We start from the raw sequence: 20271 nt of genomic DNA on the forward strand, positions 1-20271 counted from the left end.
CTATCAAATGGTGAAAGAGAATCAGGATTATAATTTATGTGAGCTTTTGAGGCATCAATTGTTGGACAATCTCGAGATGACAAAGAATGAAATGACCCATTTTGATATGACTCTCTTATTAAGGAATACTAAGAGGGGGAGGTGAATTAGTATACCAAAAAATACTATACTTAAACACTTTAATAGTCTAGTAGTAAACTGGTAAAATAGTTTAGCAAACAAATTGGTTAACACACATGCAAACCAAATAGAAAATAATTCATTCACCCACAGAAGCACAATCACCATAACACAAGAGATTTTAACGTGAAAACCCAAATGGGAAAAACCATGGTGAGATGAAACTCACAAGTAACTATCTGCAGAATAGTAACCAAACCGATTAAGGTTAGACCAGTTAAGGTCATACAATGTTCTTTACCAGAATAGATCCTATTAGGAATCTCAATCTCTGTTAGGAGATAAGTCTGATTAAAGACTACCTTGTGAGAGGATTTCAGATCCACAAATGTGAACCACCTTGTTAGAGGATTTACAAAGGCTTTTCTGGGCCTACCTGATTAAGGGTTTCTAACTTCTCAAAGATGTGAGTAATCAGCAAGTGAATGATCTAGCAAATGGCACAGTTTGATTGATTAGATCCATTATAGCTCATAGCTAATACATTTCAGAATTACTTCAGTCTTCAGTAACTCCTTACTCTGTTACAACTCACAGACTTGATCTTCTTAGTTAAGATCGCACATTCAAGAGGTTTTTTCAACCACTATAAAACCTAACGGCTATACTCGCATACTCTCTCTTCCTCAAAACCCTAGACATGATGTCCTTAAAAGGAATCTGATTTCATGTTGGTCCAATAGGATTTCATTACAAGTTCCTAGGTTCATTGTATCTAGACACATTTGATAACATGACACAAAAACACCATCAAAGTGTCGGTGGATGGTAACTCATCACAAAAATATACTATTTGGTAACTCATCACAGAGTATTACTGGTTTGTCCAACTTTCTGGTTACTGGTTGGTGACTCAAAGTAATATCGGTTTAATGGATTACCGGTTTAACAGATTACTTGTTGACAAAAATTGAAGAGTGGGAAAAAGATAACTGTTGCTTCTGGCTCCTTTGCTCCGCTCCACTTGAGATCCTTAAACTGGTTGATCTCTCTATGCTGCTTGGGTCTTTATACCTCTTGATATTGGTAAACACTTTCTACATAACAATAGTAGTCTAAAGACTACAACATGATACTGGTTTGGAACAATTACCGGTTGAGCATAATTCATACATTCTCAAAGTGATCTCATAGCAAGTGTGTGTCCATCAATGACAATCACAACATAATCATCAAAATGCCAACAATATCCCCCATTGGCATTGATGGAAACACTTAGGAAAAATTTTGACATCTAAGTGTTTTACAACAAAATTGCGCCATAAGTAAAATTACTCCCCCTAAGCATATACACTATCTCTTTTGCAGAAAATACAATGTATACTACTTCCTTACTGAGATAAACATGAAAGTATGCAAAAAATGCATCAAAATTTTAAATACAATACAAAATACTACTCCCCCTTTGCCAACAATGACAAAGTACAATTGAAAAACCCCTATTCCATTAGCATTAAAAACTGATTTAAAAAAGTTTATGACAATAAAGAGTGAAACTTGTCAAAAATTGATTTAAAATCCTGCATAAATGTCTTCATGGATAAAGACCATGATTCAAGAAATGAGGTAACAACCTCATTCTCCGTTTGCATTTGATAAACCTACTCCTCCATGGCATCCATGGTACTCATCTCTTGAGTAACCGTTAGGGCATCTATATGGAGGTAGCATTTCTAGAGAATTTGTAGTCTTGACAGTAGGACCAGTTGAAGTTCCTACAAATTATGTGTCTGGTTGCTTATCTTTGCCTCTATTCTTACAGATTGAAGTTGAAACTGGTGAGCAGTTTGTTCATATGTGGAGAAGGAATCATATGGCATCTTGAAGGTGCTAATAAATGACTGCATATCAGATTGCAGTTTGTCCTTCAGAGTGAGCACATCATCACAAAATAAATGAGGTTGACAAATATTGTTGAGTAGTAGATTTCCCTCATCAGTTGCATCTCTGATGTCCTTTTGTGCCTTCTGAAGTTCTGATCAAAGCTCATTCAACTTCTTCACCAAGGCAATGTTCAGAGCCTTTTCATGCTCCTTTTTGGCATTTGTTTTTGCAACTTCTTCTAGGCTTTGGACCTGGTCTTCCACAACTGTACACAGAAGCTTTAATTGGGCAAGTGACGAATCGGTATTGGGGAGGTTTGTACCAGGTATCAAATTGGTGAGTGTTTCCATCACAGTTTGGATAACATCTTCCTCCTTTTTCCTCCATAGAGCATCCAATCGCTCTTGAGCAAGCTTAATTCTCTGCAGTAGCTCCGATTCATTTGCAGACTGGAGGTCAATAGGACTAGTAATGTCAGTCAGTTTGGCTTGACTAATGGTTGCCTTTGGAGTCTCCATCTGAGTGCTCTAAGCCACTTATTCTTTCTCTTTGGTTTTTTCTTGTCTTCCTCTACCTTCTTTTTCTCCTCATCTTTCCGGTTCTCTTCCTCTTCATCCTTTTTCTTCTCCTCTTCCTTTCTCTTCTCCTCTTCCTTTCTCTTCTCCTCTTCTCCTCTTCCTTTCTCTTCTCCTCTTCCTTTTCCACTTCCTCCTTCTTCTTCTCATCCTCTTGTTTCTTATTCTCCTCTTCTTTTCTCTTTTCTTCCTCTTTCTTTTTCTTCTCATCCTCTTTCTTCTTTTCTTGTTCTGCCTATTTTGTCTTTTCTTTCTCCAATTTCTTCTTCTCTTCCTCTGCCTGTTTTCTCTTGTCTTCCTCTTGTTTCTCCTTTTCTTCCATTTCTACTAGTGCATCTGGAGTAACATTGTCACCATTTAAGGCATCAACATTAATCGGTTCCATTTGAGTGGTGACCGGTTCTCCTTCACTGTTGTATACTTCATCTGATTGAGTGATTTTTGGTTCTTGCTCTACTTTCCTATTGGCTTTAGCCACTTCATGTAGTCTTAAAGCTGATTGAGCAAGGAAGTGGGTATCTTTGACCACTTCCAAAACTTTTCCTTCCAATAACAGGAGTCTTCTTCTTCTCATGAAGAAGAGGCCCTTATATCTCTCCACCACTTCATACAGTTTTATTTTAGGCACATCAGGAAAGTATTGTGCAAATACTTCCTCTCTTATTTCTTGTTCCTTTTCTATGGCAATGCGCCACTTGTTGTCTAAAGAATTATACAAAGAATTAGGCATCTCAGATTTAATTTCTGATGGCCACGGGTCATTAATACATAAATAATTGATAACTTCTTGTTCAACTTCTTTCTTTTCATCATCATTAAAATCATCAAAGAACTCTTTCAAATCACCAAGTACTTTTCTTCTAATATTCTTAATTATTCTTTGACAATGTGTCAAAGGTTTGTAAGAGGATGTTGTCAGTTCACTCTTTGTCTTTTTCCTCATTTGCCTAGTCTTCTTAGGTTGTTCTTCAGAGATTGTCCTCTGAGTTTGGTGTATTGTTTTTTGTCTTCTGCTTCCTCTCAAAGACTTTGGCGAGTGTCGCTTCTGGTTTCTTCTTTGCTGGTGACCACTTGGTCACTTTGAGACTTGTTGTGGTAACTGGTGTCGATGCTGAAGGCACTGCCTTTCCCTTCTTTACTGAGGGTTCTTGAACCGGTGTAACCCTTTCCAAATAGGTGTCTATTCTCTTTTCCTTTGGATCAAGGGGCGAGGCGATTAGGGTAGAGGCATACCCATCTAACATGTCATACATTACCTCATATCCCATTGGTTCCACTTCTTCCTGTCTAGGCTCAACCGCCTCCATTATGCACTCATCAACTTTGATGGTGAAGCAGATGTCCTCCTCATACTTTTTGACAATATCACCAGATATTCTTACTCTTTGGTTCATTTTGCATCTGAACTCACAAAATATTTGTTCAGCACTTTCGGATAACCAGTTCCTACCGCTTGTAGGCTTTCCTTGATTTTCTTTGTCACCGGTTGGTCAGTAGACCACTAAATATCACCTACTCCTGGAAAATAGCCTTGGAAGTAGAAGAACAACCCAACCAATAGTTGTCCAAACTTAAATTTTAGGGCATTGTCTTGTTTGATTGACTTGAGGTTCAACAAAAGTTGTCTTTGCATTCCAGTGCACAGATCAAATGATGCATCTTCCTTGATCATCCTGTAGGTGGCATTTACCGCTATAGCAGAGACAGAGTTGATTCTATTGGCATGGAACGTCTGGTATCCTATCACCATACATGCATATTTGACCAGATCGTCCATGATGGAATTGACAATCATTCCCCATGAATCGCTCATAGAACCGGTGTGCTTAGTCATTTCAGTCTTGCTAATCTTTCTTAGGGCTAGCACTTCATCGACGTTGCAGAAACCGATGATGGCATGAATCGCTTCTAGTGTGATATCATCCATCCTCTCTAAGTACATCTTATCATTGTGTACTCTACTTAGAATAATTCGAATGTGATCATCCGAAAATTCTTCAAGAAAATAGGCTGCGTTGCGAATTTTCTTCTTTTCCAGAATGTTGAGTTCTGGTTTAATCTTCTTATCCTTTCCGCAGAACAGACTCAACTAGGAATGGATCATCAGAGATCCTAGGTCTTCAATCTTGCAGTCAATGAAATCTGAAATGCCTTCTTCCACTATGACACCAGCGGGTATTTGAGATAGGGCATTGTATTTTGCCTTCCGTTGAATGAAGTCTACAGAATCAACGAGTGCACTAGAGCTAGCATGTGATACTAAAGCCATGATAAACAGAGAATTTTGAAAAATACCTTCGTAGATCGAAATTTAGGGCTTCACAATTTGAACTTCACTACACACTCCTTCGGTTGCTAAAGTACTGCTTTGCATTCTACACTTCTCCAACAGATGTTTGCTTCAGATTCTTCTTCAGAATTTTGATAAATTCTTTGAATCGCAATGTAAATCGCTTTTCTTTGCTCTGCACTTGAAAACTTCTTTGCTCAAAAAATAATAGTGAGAAATTATTTGAAAATTCCTTTTAAACAGATTCTCCACCTACCATAATAAATGCTCCACTATTAGGGCGTAAACCCTAATTTTGCCTTACACCATTTTCGGTCTTCTGCCAATCTGACAGGTATCTCATACCGGTTAAGGTCTTTTACTGGTGTCAACCGGGGGTTTGAGATATTTCACCGTTTGCTCCCCCTAAGCTTTTCTAATGCTTAGTTTGCCGGTTCAACGACTTCCACACTGGGTGCAGAAACCGGTTCTTCTTGAATCACTTCTTTTGGCTTCTTCTTCCAGGTTTTCTTCATATCTGCTTGAACAATTTCAACATCAATTTTTCCTTCCGGAGTGACTGGTATATTATCTGATATACTCTTTCTTGCTTTGCAGAATCTTGTTGTATGACTCGGTTTGTTGCAGTGATAGCAAACCATTCCAGGTGCTCTCCAAGGTCCATTATTCATGTTTCCATTCTTCCTTTTGCATGTTGCAGCAGTGTGACCATGACTATGACAAATCACACAGATTGCTCTCCATCCGGTTGCTGCCTGATAGCCACCGCTACCTGACTAATGACTATAGGTATTAAACCGGTTTGGGTTTCAATTCCTAGAGGGTTCAGGAAAAACTCCTTGATTCCTTTGAGGATACCTTCTAGTATTGTGCATGACAGACCTGCATTCAAATGCTCTATGCCCAAACTTGTTGCATGCATAACAATTACCATTGAATCTATTGGATCTAGGCTTATCGTTTAGAAAATAAAGAAAATTATTGTAAGCCTTACTTCTACATACATTAGCAGTGTGTCCTTCCTTGAGACAATTAAAGAAAACAGGTTTGAACTTTTGCTTACATTTATCCTTTGATGTCAATTGTTTCTTTGATGCTCCACTTTTTGTTCCAGAGGTCTCACCTTCCTCATATTCAGACAAACCAAGTCCATTGGTATTCTTTACCGGTTTAGCTAATTCAAGCTTCTGCTCTAGCTTGATAGAGCTCTTATTGGATTTGGCAAGTATTTCCTTTGACTCAGTGAGTTCTTTGGAAATGGCAGCATTGGATTCCTTCAAGGTTGTATTCTTAGAGATAGCCATGTTTAGTTCACCTTGCACTTCTTCTTTTTCCATTTTGCTTCCATGAAGACGAGCTGTAAGTGCACTGATCTCTTACTTCAACTTGGAGATCTCATGATCTTTGTCTTTTACTAGATCTTTAGCTTTCCTCCGGTTCTCAAGCTCTTGACACATTCTAATAGTTAGGCCTTCAAGTTCCCTTCTTATGTTGGCATTGAACTCATTCAGTTTTTCAAATTCTTGAATTAGGGCTTCCATGTCCACTTCATTAGAAGAACTGTTTTCCGTTAGCTCCATCAGTTTTTCAGCATGCTCTCTTCTTTTTGCCCGAGAGGCTTTATATTTGACCATAAGTTCATCATAGGCTTGCTCAGACTGAGTGAGCCGATGAGTAAGTTCCCTCATAGTGTATTCCCCCATATCTCTTTCCAAGTGGTTAGACTTATAGAAAAGTTGGCTATGATACCAATTGATGAATACTAAGAGGGGGGTGAATTAGTATACCAAAAAATATTGTACTTAAACACTTTAATAGTCTAGCAGTAAACCGGTAAAACAGTTTAGCAAACAAACTAGTTAACACACATGCAAACCAAATAGCAAATAATGCATTCACCCATAGAAGCACAATCACCATAACACAAGAGATTTTTACGTGGAAACCCAAATGGGAAAAACCACGGTGAGATGAAACTCACAAGTAACTATCTGCAGAATAGTAACCAGACCGGTTAAGGTCATATAATGTTCTTTACCAGAACAGATCCTGTTAGGAATCTCAATCTCTGTTAGGAGATAAGTCCGATTAAAGACTACCTTGTGAGAGGATTTCAGATCCACAGATGTGAACTACCTTGTTAGAGGATTTACAAAGGCTTTTCTGGGCCTACCCAGTTAAGGGTTTCTAACTTGTCAAAGATGTGAGTAATCAACAAGTGAATGATCTAGTAAATGCAACAGTCTACTTGATTAGATCCATTGTAGCTCATAGCTAATCCATTTCAGCATTACTTCGGTCTTCAGTAACTCCTTACTCTGTTACAACTCACAGACTTGATCTTCTCAGTTAAGATCGCACATTCAAGAGGTTTTTTCAACCACTACAAAACCTAACAGCTATACTCGCATACTCTCTCTTCCTCAAAACCCTAGACATGATGTTCTTAAAAGGAATTTGATTTCATGTCGGTCCAATAGGATTTCATTACAAGTTCCTAGGTTCATTGTATTTAGACACATTTGATAACAAGACACAAAAACACCGTCAAAGTGTCGATGGATGGTAACTCATCACAAAAATATATCGGTTGGTAACTCATCACAGAGTATTACCGGTTTGTCCAACTTTTCGATTACCGGTTGGTGACTCAGAGTAATACCGGTTTAACGGATTACCGGTTGAGAAAATTTGAAGACTGGGAAAAAGATAACTGCCGCTTCTAGCTCCTTTGCTTCGCTCCACTTGAGATCCTTAAACCGCTTGATCTCTCTATGCCACTTGGGTCTTTATACTGCTTGAGATCGGTAAACACTTTCTACATAACTACAACATGATACCAGTTTGGAACAATTACTGGTTGAGCATAATTCATACATTCTCAAAGTGATCTCATAGCAAGTGTGTGTCCATCAATGACAATCACAACATAATCATCAAAATGCCAACACTTATTGTTTGCTTGGTATTTTATTTTCTTAATCTTTGCCAAGAATGAAGAATGTTGTGTGGAGAAATTATGTAACTATTGACCTGCTCAAATTAAGGAACATTTGGATAGTTTGGATGATAGTGATATTGCTTTCTACAAGTTCTTTTTAGATCTCCAAAAAGAGACGGTTATGAGGAACCAGATTCATTTGAATGTTGTGAACTGGTATAAGGATAGCATTACCTTCATGGTAGATAAGGATACTTATTTTGTGGAAGTGATTCCAATAACTTCATGGGTGTCAAAGCTTCCCTATGAGGTGGTTGAAGATGAGTGCATGACTATTGCAAAATTACTTCTTAAATTACCTAAAGATTTGAGTGTAGAAAGATTCAGAACATTTGATGAGATTGTAGGAAAATGTGGCAGAAAGAAAGTTGGGGATGTTGGAAGTGTATCAAAAGCTAAAAGGTCTAGGAAGTCATCTACAGAGGCCTCTACCTCTATTTCTAAAGCATTAAAATCTAAACGTATAAGTTCGGAAAAGATGGAATGTACAAAAGTCTAAACATATAAGTTCGGAAAAGATGGAATGTACAAAAGTTGTAATTGTAGAAAGTGATGAAGAAGAACTGAGAAAGGTTCTAGAATGATGATGAAAAAGGAGAAAATTTAGTTGGCTCTCTTATTTCTTCTAAGGAAAATTCTTTTGATGTTGATAAAATGCTTGATTTGATTGGTCAACTGAATGGTCTGAAGGATGTTGATGACTTATATCTTACTATTCATACACATGATCAAAATATTATTGAACAAGATTTAGTGACATATCCAATCCAAAATGATATTGTTCCTACTAATGTTTATGCCTTACTTTCGGAAGTGCTAGTACAAGTGTTGATTTAGCATATGGCTTCAGTTGGGAATTATGGTAGGGATTCAGATGAACCATGTTCAAAAATGAACTTGGCAAACAAGATGATAGAGAAATGTCTAAGGGCTCATTATAATTTTAAACTTAATTTGATTGGTTTAAGGAAAATGATGGATAATGCTGCCTCCAGTTATATCGATATTTCTAAAGGTGGCTTGTTATTACAAAGGAATCCAAGGATGAGATAGACTCCATTGAGTCGACTTACCGAGTTGGCTCATTCATTTGATATCTACAAGGAAAGAAATGGTGCTATAAGATCTAAGGTTCGAAATCTTCACTCTTAGTTATCCCTATGATAGAGACAAATAAAGGAGTAGATGAGATTGTTTTGTGGTCTTAAGGATGCAATGGAATTACAAATGTTCTCTTTCATCAGATTGCTAGTAGATGTTGAAAAGGTAGAACAAAGTGTGATAAATGCAAATATTTTTTATGTTGCAATAAATTTGTGTCATGAATGTGAGAGTCAAAATAAAATTCTTTCTACTAATGTTTGTGCATGGAACTCTTCTACTGTGGGTTTTTACTCAGTTTGTTCCTTTGAAGATTTTTTATACGAGGAATTACTATTATGATTGGTTCAATTTGTTTTTGGCAAGTACAGTTGCACTTTGCCTTTGATGTCAAAGGGTGAGAAGTATTATGTAGGGACAAGTATTAGTAGAAATATATTCTGCATTTTACCTTGATGCCCTTGTCCACCTTTTTTTCCAATCTTTAATGTTAGAGATGCGTATTGTTTTCTTTTTTATCCTTACGCACCTTTATACTCTAAGTTATGTCTCTTCTATCCATAGATCAGTTCAAGGAGTGCAGTGATAGATCTACTGAGATTGACTAAACCGAAGATTTGTATCCTTACATACCTTTATAGATCAGTTCAAGGAGTGTAGTGAGAGATCTACTGAGATTGACTAAACCGAAGAACAACATTTGCAAGGAATGTCAAGTAGGAAAACTAACAAGGAGCACATTCAAAGGAAAAGAGTACTCGTCCACCGGATTACTAGATTTTCACACAGATCTGTGGTCCGACTTGAACAAGGAGTTTGCAAGGTGAGAGGTATTTCATGTTATTGATTGATGATTGTTCTACGATGACTTGGGTTGCATTTCTAAGAGAGAAGTTTGAGGCATTAGAGAAGTTCAAGATATTCAAGGCAAAAATTGAGAATGGCATTGAAAGGAAAATCAAGTGATTAAGATCTGACAGAGGTGGAGAATTCATTTGATAGAGCTTAAAGTCAAAAATTTGATAGAGCTTAAGAACAATATTGCATTGGAAAATGGTTACAAGCTACATAAAGCTTCAAATTTACATTATACTTTTTTTTATTAAAACAGTATTCAAGTTTAGATACACTATCATGTTAAAATGTAATTAAGATTTAGGAATCTTCTACATAATTGAAGAAAAACTTTACTTTGAAAAGGTATGGCTAAGAAGTAATGTTTTCGAGTTACCTCAGAAAACTATTTTTGTTAAAATTACTATATAGTTCTTAATCTGCACCATATTGTGTTTTCTTGCAGGCATTTTGAAGAAAATGGAGTGCAACATATAAATATTCATTTGCAACTTTGTTAGTCCCAATCACCATGAAAGATACATGTATGAATTCAATTCCGTGTTGTGAGCTTTTTCAAGGATTCTTTGTCAATATTGTTCTTTTTTAATGAGAACTAATGTTTTAGAGTTACCTCAGAAAACTATATTTTTTGTTCAAATTATCATATAATTCTTAATCTTTATCATATTGTTTTTTCTTGCATGCATTTTTAAAATAATGGAATGTAGCATATAAATATTGATTTGTGACTATATTTTTGGTTCAAATTATTATAGAGTTCTTAATTTGTACATGTATGAATTCAATTCTGTGTTCTGAGCTTTTTCATGGATTCTTTGTTGATATTATTCTTTTTGGCTGAGAAGTTGTGAGTGAGAACTAATGTTTTACAGTTACCTCAGAACACTATTTTTTTTCAAATTATTATATAGTTCTTAATCTTTACCATATTGTGTTTACTTGAAGGCATTTTGAAGATCATTTCAGCTTCTTCTCCTTCATAGATTTCTTGCTAACTCAACAACCATTCCTTATAGTTATTAGGGTAGTGTTGTGACCTTTTCACACATCACCCCATTGCAAATGGGGACCCCCTTCGGTCTTTTGGCTTTGTTTTTTTGGGTCTTTTCGCAGCAGTCTCGTCAGTCTCATATTGATTAAGTCTAATTTTCGTTTGAGCAAGTTTGGTTAAGTCTAGGACTCATTTTGTCAATTTTAGGGTTTCTGCCTTCAGTCCTAGACTTTAGGGGGGTTTCTTTTAGGGTTTTGGAAAAATTGAACTTAGAACTGGAATTGGGACCCTTCAAGGAACCTCCCAGTAAAATTTGAGCGAATTCTGAGCACTTACTATTTATAGTAAGTTTCACTGCCTCCCAGATTGCTCTCAAATTTGCCAAAAATCAAACTTACTATTTTTATTAAGTGTTTTTCTGACCTATTTTGCCCAAACCTTGACATTTTGAAACACTTACTATTTGGGAAAATCTATTTTTGGCAAGATCTTCACAAGAAAACACTGAAAGCTGAATATATTTGAAAACATTGAAGACTGAACGTTCCTGACCATTTCTAAATCTGGAAGAGTTAGAAGGCAAACAAGTTGGATCAAAAAAGTGGTAAAGTATGGAACTCCTATTCCAAAAGAAGAAAGCATGAAAAATCATATAAATCTAGAAATTCACATCAATCCACCAATGTCATCCTGATCCGAAAATGGCCTGAAATTTGACTAGTCTGAAAATTTTGAAAGATCTTCCAAAATCCAAAATTTGCATTATGATTCCTAGGGACTTGAAACCACTCTCAAACATCCTGACAATATATATGAAATATAACTTTAAGTATAAATTTCATATATATCTTGATGAAGAGAATGAGGAAAAATCACGAAAAATCCTTCCCCAAGTCAGTTCAACGCCCAAGTTTGGCCAAGGGCGCCAAACAAAGGAGTCCATAGAGAATGTGGAGAATGTGAAAATCCTTGCCTAGGTGGTTTTAGTGCCCATACTTCACCAAGGGCACCAAAGTGAAGTTGACATGGAAAGCATGGAAAAATGTGAATTCCACCACTTAGTGAAAAATCTGCCCTACTCCAAGGGAGGGCGCCAAAGTGGAGTGCTCAAAGAGAATGGAGAAAGTTTGAAATTCCACGCCTAAAGGAGATTAGCGCCCAAGCCATGATGAGGGCACCAAAGAGGTGTTATCCTGGAAAACCTTCAATGTGATGAAATTTGTTCTTCCTAGCGAAATTTCGCCCTAAGACATGGAAGGGCGCCAAAGTGGATGATGCATGGAAAAATGTTGAAGGTAAGAATTCCTTGCCTTAGGAAGAATTGCGCCTAAGGAAGGTACCAGGGCGCCAAAACTTGATGGTCATGGAAAACTTCAAAATCACAAAATTTTTTACCAGTGCGGAATCATTCCCCGAGTCCAAAGACAGGCAGGTGGCTAAGTCCGGGGATCAAGGATGAATGCTTCAAGATGAGATTTCCTCCATCAAGGTCAAAATTTCAGTCCAAGGATCAAGGATGAATGCTTCAAGATGAGATTTCCTCCATCAAGGTCAAAATTCCATGCCCAGTCTGGAAGTTGAAGAGAAATTTTCTGAGGCATGGAAATAATGAAATTCCTTCACCAAGCTGGATTCCACGTTTAAGTCAAAGAATGAAGAGAAATTGTCTAAGGCATGAAAATCCAAGGGTCAAGGAAGAATGAAAAGCAGAAATCCCCTCGAGAAATGTTTTGAAATTTCCATTTTTAGACACCAAATCTTATCAGAATCCGAAATTTTTTGCAAATTTGGACTTGTGGGAGAATTCTCTCTCCTCCTGGACTCGAGTCCTAAATTTTAGGAAATTTCCTTAAAAATAGGAGATGTGAAAATTGGTCGAAAAGCTCCCTGCAAACATGGTGAATTCAAAGAGCACAAAAATTCCTTTCTTAAGGAAGAATTGCGCCCAAGAAGAAGAAATTCCAAGAAAAGTGAATTCCTTCCTTCAGGACAGAATTTCAAGAGAGGAAAAAAATTAACTAAGTGTTTGAAATTTCTTCCTTTAGGACATGGTTCTTGGAAATCATGAAAATTGGCTAAGGCATGAAGAATTTCCTTCCTTAGGGTAAGAAACAAATTTCTTTCCAAAGGAGAATTCCTTCACAACATGAATTCCACGTCGGGATGAATTGAAGGTAAAAAAACAATTTCTAAGGCAAGGTAGGAATCAAGGTTGAACTAAATAAGAAATTTCCCCTCCAGAATTTTTTTGAAAAATCCATTCTCGAGCATCAAATCACATCCAAATTTCAAAATTTTCATAGATTTGGATTCGTAGGAGAATTCTCTCCCTCCTGGACTTAAAACCCTAATTTGTGGAAAATTCCTAAAAAATAGGAGATGGTGAAAAGTGATGGAAAACCTTCTCCGAGCAAGGAAAGTTGAAGAGACTTCAAGAAAATTCTTCCTGAATCAAATTTTCCCTCTTGAACAATTCCAGATGTGTAGGAGCGGATATACGGCGACGGGGTCCACTTGCATGGCGAAGATCTATTGAACGCATGGCAGTATGGTGGCGCATTCATTGCCGAAATATTTGACCAAATGGCAACCCAATCATTGCATGTTGAATTTATGGTAGATTCTTTTTCCATACAGTCGTCACGTTCAATAGACAATGGTGCATTTATGGCATCATGGGCGATTTTTGCATGAGGGTACATTCATTGCATAGTGGGCACTTTTTGAATGTAATGGTTAATTAATGCTTTATGGGTGCCATTTTTGGAAAAATTGTAATTAATTGTATATGGGCTTTATGGGGTATTTATTGCTGATTCCCACCTTGTTGCACCTTGAGTGGGGAATCTTCTAGGGTGAAACCCTAATTAGGGTTTTGCATGTAATCATGGCATGAGGCCTATATAAAGGGGTGATCCCCCTCATTTGTAAAGGGGGGAGATTTGTATGGAATTTGTGTCCACTTAAGTTATTTTTTCAAAACTTGCATGGTTTCACCATCCTCACTTAAAGTAGAATTTTATTTTCTCATTTGTTAGATAAAATGCTTGGATTTCAATGGAGAATGTAATGGTGTTTGATGAATTTCCATGGTTCATACTTTTTGCATCTTGTTGATTGTAAGTTGCAGTGTAAAGTTAGTCCGAACCCCCAAATTTGTGCTAAGTTAGATTGTGAATGGTCGTTTGAATTGCACTGTGTTGGGTATTCAAATGCACTTTCTCAATATGAAAATTCTTCAACATCCTCAGAAGATTGCACCAGTTCTTGCGGAGTTGTAGTTAAACTTGGCGAAGCAGAGCTTGGTTTATTTGGAATTTGTCCACCAAAGCACTATTCATTGTTATCATTGCCCTTAGGAGTAGATTTAGATCCTTCTAAACCCTTTTCCCCTTTACTTTCAGTTCATTTTAGTCTGTTCAAAGAAACAGCATCTCAGAATTGCCATATCCAATGATGGAGTTCCAGCCACAACAAAGAAATGAAGGAATGATGCAAACATAAGGCCCCTTGGATTACCAGCAATCACATCAGCCCACTAAGTCACGTCTGTAGCATAAAGGAACCTTGGAGTCAATTGTTTGAACTTCTTGCAATCTTAGCATGCAATCACACTTTGATCAAGAGAGAGTGAAGTGACCGTTAGGCAACTTTATTTTGTGTTCGACGTAGTCATAGAAAACACATCAACAAGTAGGAACATGAACTAATAGTTATTTTAAGGTTGGTGTAATGCTGGAATGATTTGCTACAGGTACCCTTCCTCCTCTTGGCCAGTTTTATCTTTTATTTAAGCATATTCTAATTCGCATCATCTGCCTCAATTCCACTTCCCATTCAACATCTCCACCTGTGTTTCCTTCTCTGTGCCTGCCACGGTCAGCTTTGCTCATTTCTACATCACTGTGTATTGTGATACTTATTTCATGGTAGCCTCTATTTCCCAACGTCCTTCATTCTGTATCTTACGCTCCCGTGCTGTCCTCACTTTTGTGCCTCTACCAATTTTTAAAATGGCTTTTGCTCTCATGTTTCATCACCATCATGTCGCAATTTCCACGCTCATTCTCATCATCCTGTCAATCTCATTGGTTATCATTGCCATGTGTTATAAGATAATGCACTTGATCTTGTTAAAAACCCACATCTTAAAAAACCTCATTTCCGTTGGCACTTTATTGCCAATAACCCACCATGTAACCTGTCTACAGAGAAGCACATCAATGGTGAATATCATTGCTTCAACATTCATCAATTTAAGCGGAATCATCCGAGGCTGGAAAGAGACAATGAAAAATGTGATTCCATCCACAATCAATCTACCCAACAACAAAGTGAGATTATTTAACCTGGTACACGAGATTTTGTGGAGTTGACAGGCTTAAAAATCAACACGGCAGTGTTCCAAACTCAAGTGAACTCCCTCCTTTCATTAGCAGAACTATTTATTCATTAAGTACTTGTATTGGAGATTTTGTGCGGCTGCTACAGCTTCTATTGACGCAATGGACCTAAACTCTCTGGATGTCGGTGTTTTGAACACATTTGCACCCTTGGCTACTACGGTGGTTCACTCACCAACAAGAACCAACTATTCGTCATGGTTCCATACTACACTACCCACTCTCACTAACGCTTGGTAAGCCACTAGCATTGTCTTATTTTTTGCCTCTAGTGTCTGTGCTTAGCATGTAACTCTCAAGCATTTTGTAGCAGTTTAACTTTGTTTCGCTCTTGTAAATAGAAAATAAAAATTACTATTTGTTGAAAAACACGCTTTGATATAGAAAGGCAACTCAGCAAAACCGCCATTAACAAGTTCACAAGAAACAAATTTGTCCTTCGAGGACCATTGCTGGACAAGTAGAGCAAAGTTTAGGTTTAGACTGCAATTAACGACCTGTTCAAGATACAGACACATGGAGTATCCTTAAAAGTTCATCAACTATGACCATGTCGGGATACTTTCTTAGGATAGTTCATTATGCCTAAAACCAATAACATTGATGCTCCAAAATACCTATTGATATTTTCTCACAATAGAGCATAAAAGATATAGATAGTTTTCTGACAGTTAAAATTCTGTGGAAATAACTAAAGGTAGAAATCAATCAGCGCTTCCACAGATGCCTCTTAGTTTGAGCATTTTTGTCTCTGGAAAATTTTTTCCCAGACAGTCTTAAAAATTATCTGGTAGGAAAAGAAAACATTTAGTAAGCTATGGGATTTCTTTAAATACAAGTTTTGTAGTACAAGTTTGGGATTAATCCATCCAATGAAAGCAAAAATGACATTGGTTATTATTCCCTGTATGTCTTAATAATTTGAAGACAGGACCAAAGGTTATCCATGTCTCTTGGACCTACACTCGAGGCAAACGATAGGTTATAATAATTACTTGAATTGTCATGTGTGCCTGGACCTAAAGATTGCATCTCCAACTAAATTTGGTGGGTTCTTGCGCATCTCAGGAAAATAAAATTAATAACCCATTGATTGCTTGAAAAAAACTACATCGTCAATCATCTATAATAGAATGAATCTCCAATCACATGCTTGACATCTGACCATCACCTTACGGTTTGGCTTCAGCATCTTTAATTTTTTTATTGGAAAGTCATTTTTTCCACGCAATGATTTCTGGATCCAAAGCTTCCATTGAAAAAATGCCTAGAAACCTATTCTAACATCGTAGTTACTTAAAATGCATATAGTAATCACTTCGTGTATTTTGTGAGTTAGTACTAGAATTAGAAATTAGCATTTTGCTTAATTGGCAAGTAACGTAATGACTAGGATGTAAATTTCATTACTGTATGAACTACACATTATCCACACTTCAAAACCCAATTCTATTCAAAAGAAATTAATATTTATATGTTTCTGCAGCTAATAAGATTTCATTGGCATAACGAACTTTCATGTTAATTTTTATATGAACTTAAGGTCTCTGTTCTGAACACAGGCTGATCAAACATCACTTTTCACCAATAAGAAAAAAATAAATCTAGAACTCCTATACCTCGCATTTTTCCTTTATTTGGACAATTTGTCCATTTTATATTCCACAAAGACAAACTTTTATTCTATCGTCTCAGAAGCATCAATGCCCAATAGTTCTACAAAGTTTTATTTTCTCCCTTTCATGGGGATTTGCATACCAATAGAAGCTGTTGTGTATCACCCAATGCATCTTTTGGCATCTGGTGCCACCATTCTGAACACAGGCCAATCGAACATTGTTTTCCTCTCAATAAATATACCAGATCTAGAACTCCTATAGCTTGTGTAGTTTCTTTAATTGTTCTCTAATTTGTCTTCCATAAAGAAAATTTCATGAAGGTCTACCGTCTCAAAAGCATCAGTTCCCAATACTTCTACCTTCCTTTCTCTCTAAAAGGACATTTTCATATCTAGAGTAGTTTTTTGGTACCCAGAGCCAACCTTCTTTTGTGTGTAATATAAAGAAATATTCGTGCAGGAGCACCCAGGCATATCTGCAATCGGCACCACTAAAAAGATCTCCAGTTTGTTTCTTCAGTTTTGGTTTTATTTTGTTTTGATTGGCATCTCTCCTTCGGTGCCTAAACCTTCTAAATTTGTTCTCGATTTCTCTGTTTTGTTTTGACAAGAGATTTTCAACTACCCAGTAGAAATGCATGCGATATGTGGAAGTATAAACAAGGTGTAAAGCAAAATTCCATAACGTTTTCCAGCGTTCTCCTTGCCTGAAACTTTCAATGAAAGTATGGAGCTCTACTAAAGGAAAAAGGAAGACCGTTGTCAAAATGTTATAATTGCAACTGCACTGGAAGACGCGTCTGCAAAATGTAGAATCATAGACTGAGCCATGAACTGTTGACAGAATGCTTCAAGGAAATGCTGTCTCATGGACTGCAATGTTTGCAGTCGGATGCACAAAATGGACCTGTTGATCAGATTTTAAAATCTTCAAACAAATGCAATTGGCGGGTGTAAAGCCAAATTCCACAACCCCACCAACATCATCCCAGCCCGTGCCTAAACTAGGAGCTTTGAAACAGAGTATGGACGTCCTTCAAAGCCTAGCATAGAGGGGATTTTCGTCAGACACTATAGTTGCAATGCTCAGGTCAAATCAAATATTGAAGCATAGACAAGCATAAATTCCTCAACAAGATACGAGTGCAGGGGCTGCACAAAATGGATTTGTTAATAAGACTAGATAAATTTTCAAAGCAAATGAATATACTTGCAAAACCAATCGATTCAGCAAATAAATATTATTGAATGGGCATCCAGAATGGAAAATGAAACGATGGGGTTAAATTGCCAAGAGAGTAAGGGAAGGTGGAAGGGCAAGTATTCACAAATTGGGGCAGATGAAAACAGAAATATAAAAGAGGTAGATACAGTGTGTGAGGCGCACCAAGGGGAATGCATAGAAAGGAAAAACAGGGACCCATGTTGGAAGGAGATAGCAGAAGGAAGGGTGTGTGGAAGAATCAGAGAAGGATAGTATGCAGAAAGCAGTGGCAATGACAGGGTAAAAGCAGAGTTTTGTAATGATAAAAGATCAGATTGATTGTTAATAAATATTTCTAGTTTATAATTGAGTCAAATTGGAAAGGTTTTCATTTTGTGTTTCGCACATTGTGTTCCACCTTGTGCGTCTTGATACGACTTCTTTCAACTTGAATACAGAGAATCTCTGTTTCTGCTTGGTATTTGTTAAGCTTTGATTTTTGAAGGTTGAGGTTTGGAATCTTGCATCAAATATTTGTTTATTAAGTTCCTACCTTGTTAAGTTGTGGTCCTAGGTCCTCAATTGTTGTACTTGGTTGCAGAAAGGGCCTGATTATAGATATTCAACTAGTGAATTATGACTGGTTACCTTAGACAAGGAATTAATTCCCCCTTTAAAGGATGATTCTTTATTTTTAACAAATATAAGTTTTCCAACTATCCCATGCATCAATTGATCTTAATATTTTCTGAAGTACAATCAATCTGGTCTTGATCTTTAACCTTCAGGTGCACAGCTGCCGCCATCTCTAGTTAGTTGTTTAAAACTTATTTTAACTTTTAATACTAGAGGAGTTGTTCCACTACTGTTATGTAGAGGGGTATCCTATAGGTGCAATCAAAAAAAGCTTGACCAATTCAACAAAGGTCAGCAAACATAAGTTTGAGGAGAATATAAAGACATGTATTCATGGTTGTACAACATATACCTTCTTTATGAAAGACAACCACCAATACATTAAGGGAGATACTACAGAATGGTGACTTCGCCCAGTATATGTTTTAGAATCTGTGGACCCAAGGTTTAGGTTTCAAGGTCTTGATAAGACTTCTTCACAAAATGGGTCCACAAACCAACACAATAAGAGCTTTTAGAGCTAGACGAATAACACCCACATTTTGACTTGGTAAGAATGAAAGACAGGGAAGCAAAGGAAGAGCAAGAAGACTACGCCTTGAAGACAGTACAAGAGGGAAAAGGAGTTCAGTACTTCAGCCCATAACATATTTGCTTTGAATCACAGTAATATCAATGTCAATGTTGATGATTGACTTTATATTAAGCTCTTAGTATACTCTGTGAATGGCTATGCTGAACTATTGTTTTTTCGATAGCTATACCATGATCAAGCATGATTCCTTTTTTTGTTGCCCCTTATATATAAGTCAGTGAACAAATGAACTTCTTATTTCAATTAAAAAAATATTTATGTAAATTTTAATATACAATTAAAGGCTGCTGAACCCCAACCACATTTATTAAACCGGGATGTTGATAGATAACTGCAAACCTATTTGAATCCCACAATTAGAGAATTCTTAAATAATCGTGCAGAGATATATGTTCTAGATCATATTTCTGTTCTGATAGTTTAGTTATTGGTAGCAATTTCCTATATCGCTATTGCACACTTCTTTTCAATGGTTCTCATGAAATGTAGTTCACCATATCTCCATTTTTGCTTTCTTTTATGCTTGTTTGGTTTATACAATTCACTTTTCTAGTTTTGAATAAAATGTGTTCATAATAGTCACACATGAGAAGATACAAAATGCAGGTCAAGTTATGACATCTGCAATATAGGCATGATTCCAAAATGTTAGATGCTCGGACTACAGATAAATTAGCTCTTATAACAAGAAACTACTTTTTGTTGGAGGGAAAACTATATAGGACAATTTTGCTTTCAAATAGCAGTACTCAAGCCAACCATCACAACTTTGGCAAAAGTTATGGGGATGGCATACTTGTTTGATGCTACGTTGCTGAATCACAAATTAAAACATGGTGGGTGGTTGCAATCATAAAAGCAAATATGTTTCCTAGGAATTTTTCAGTATATCACATGATAAAAAGGTATTTTCAATTTTTTAGAGTATTATTGAGACAGACAACAGGAGAGCAGGGAACATGTTTTGGAGATGGCACGGACACACACACACACAC

Source organism: Cryptomeria japonica, chromosome 6 (genome assembly GCF_030272615.1).
Source record: "Cryptomeria japonica chromosome 6, Sugi_1.0, whole genome shotgun sequence".
Taxonomy (NCBI): domain Eukaryota; kingdom Viridiplantae; phylum Streptophyta; class Pinopsida; order Cupressales; family Cupressaceae; genus Cryptomeria; species Cryptomeria japonica.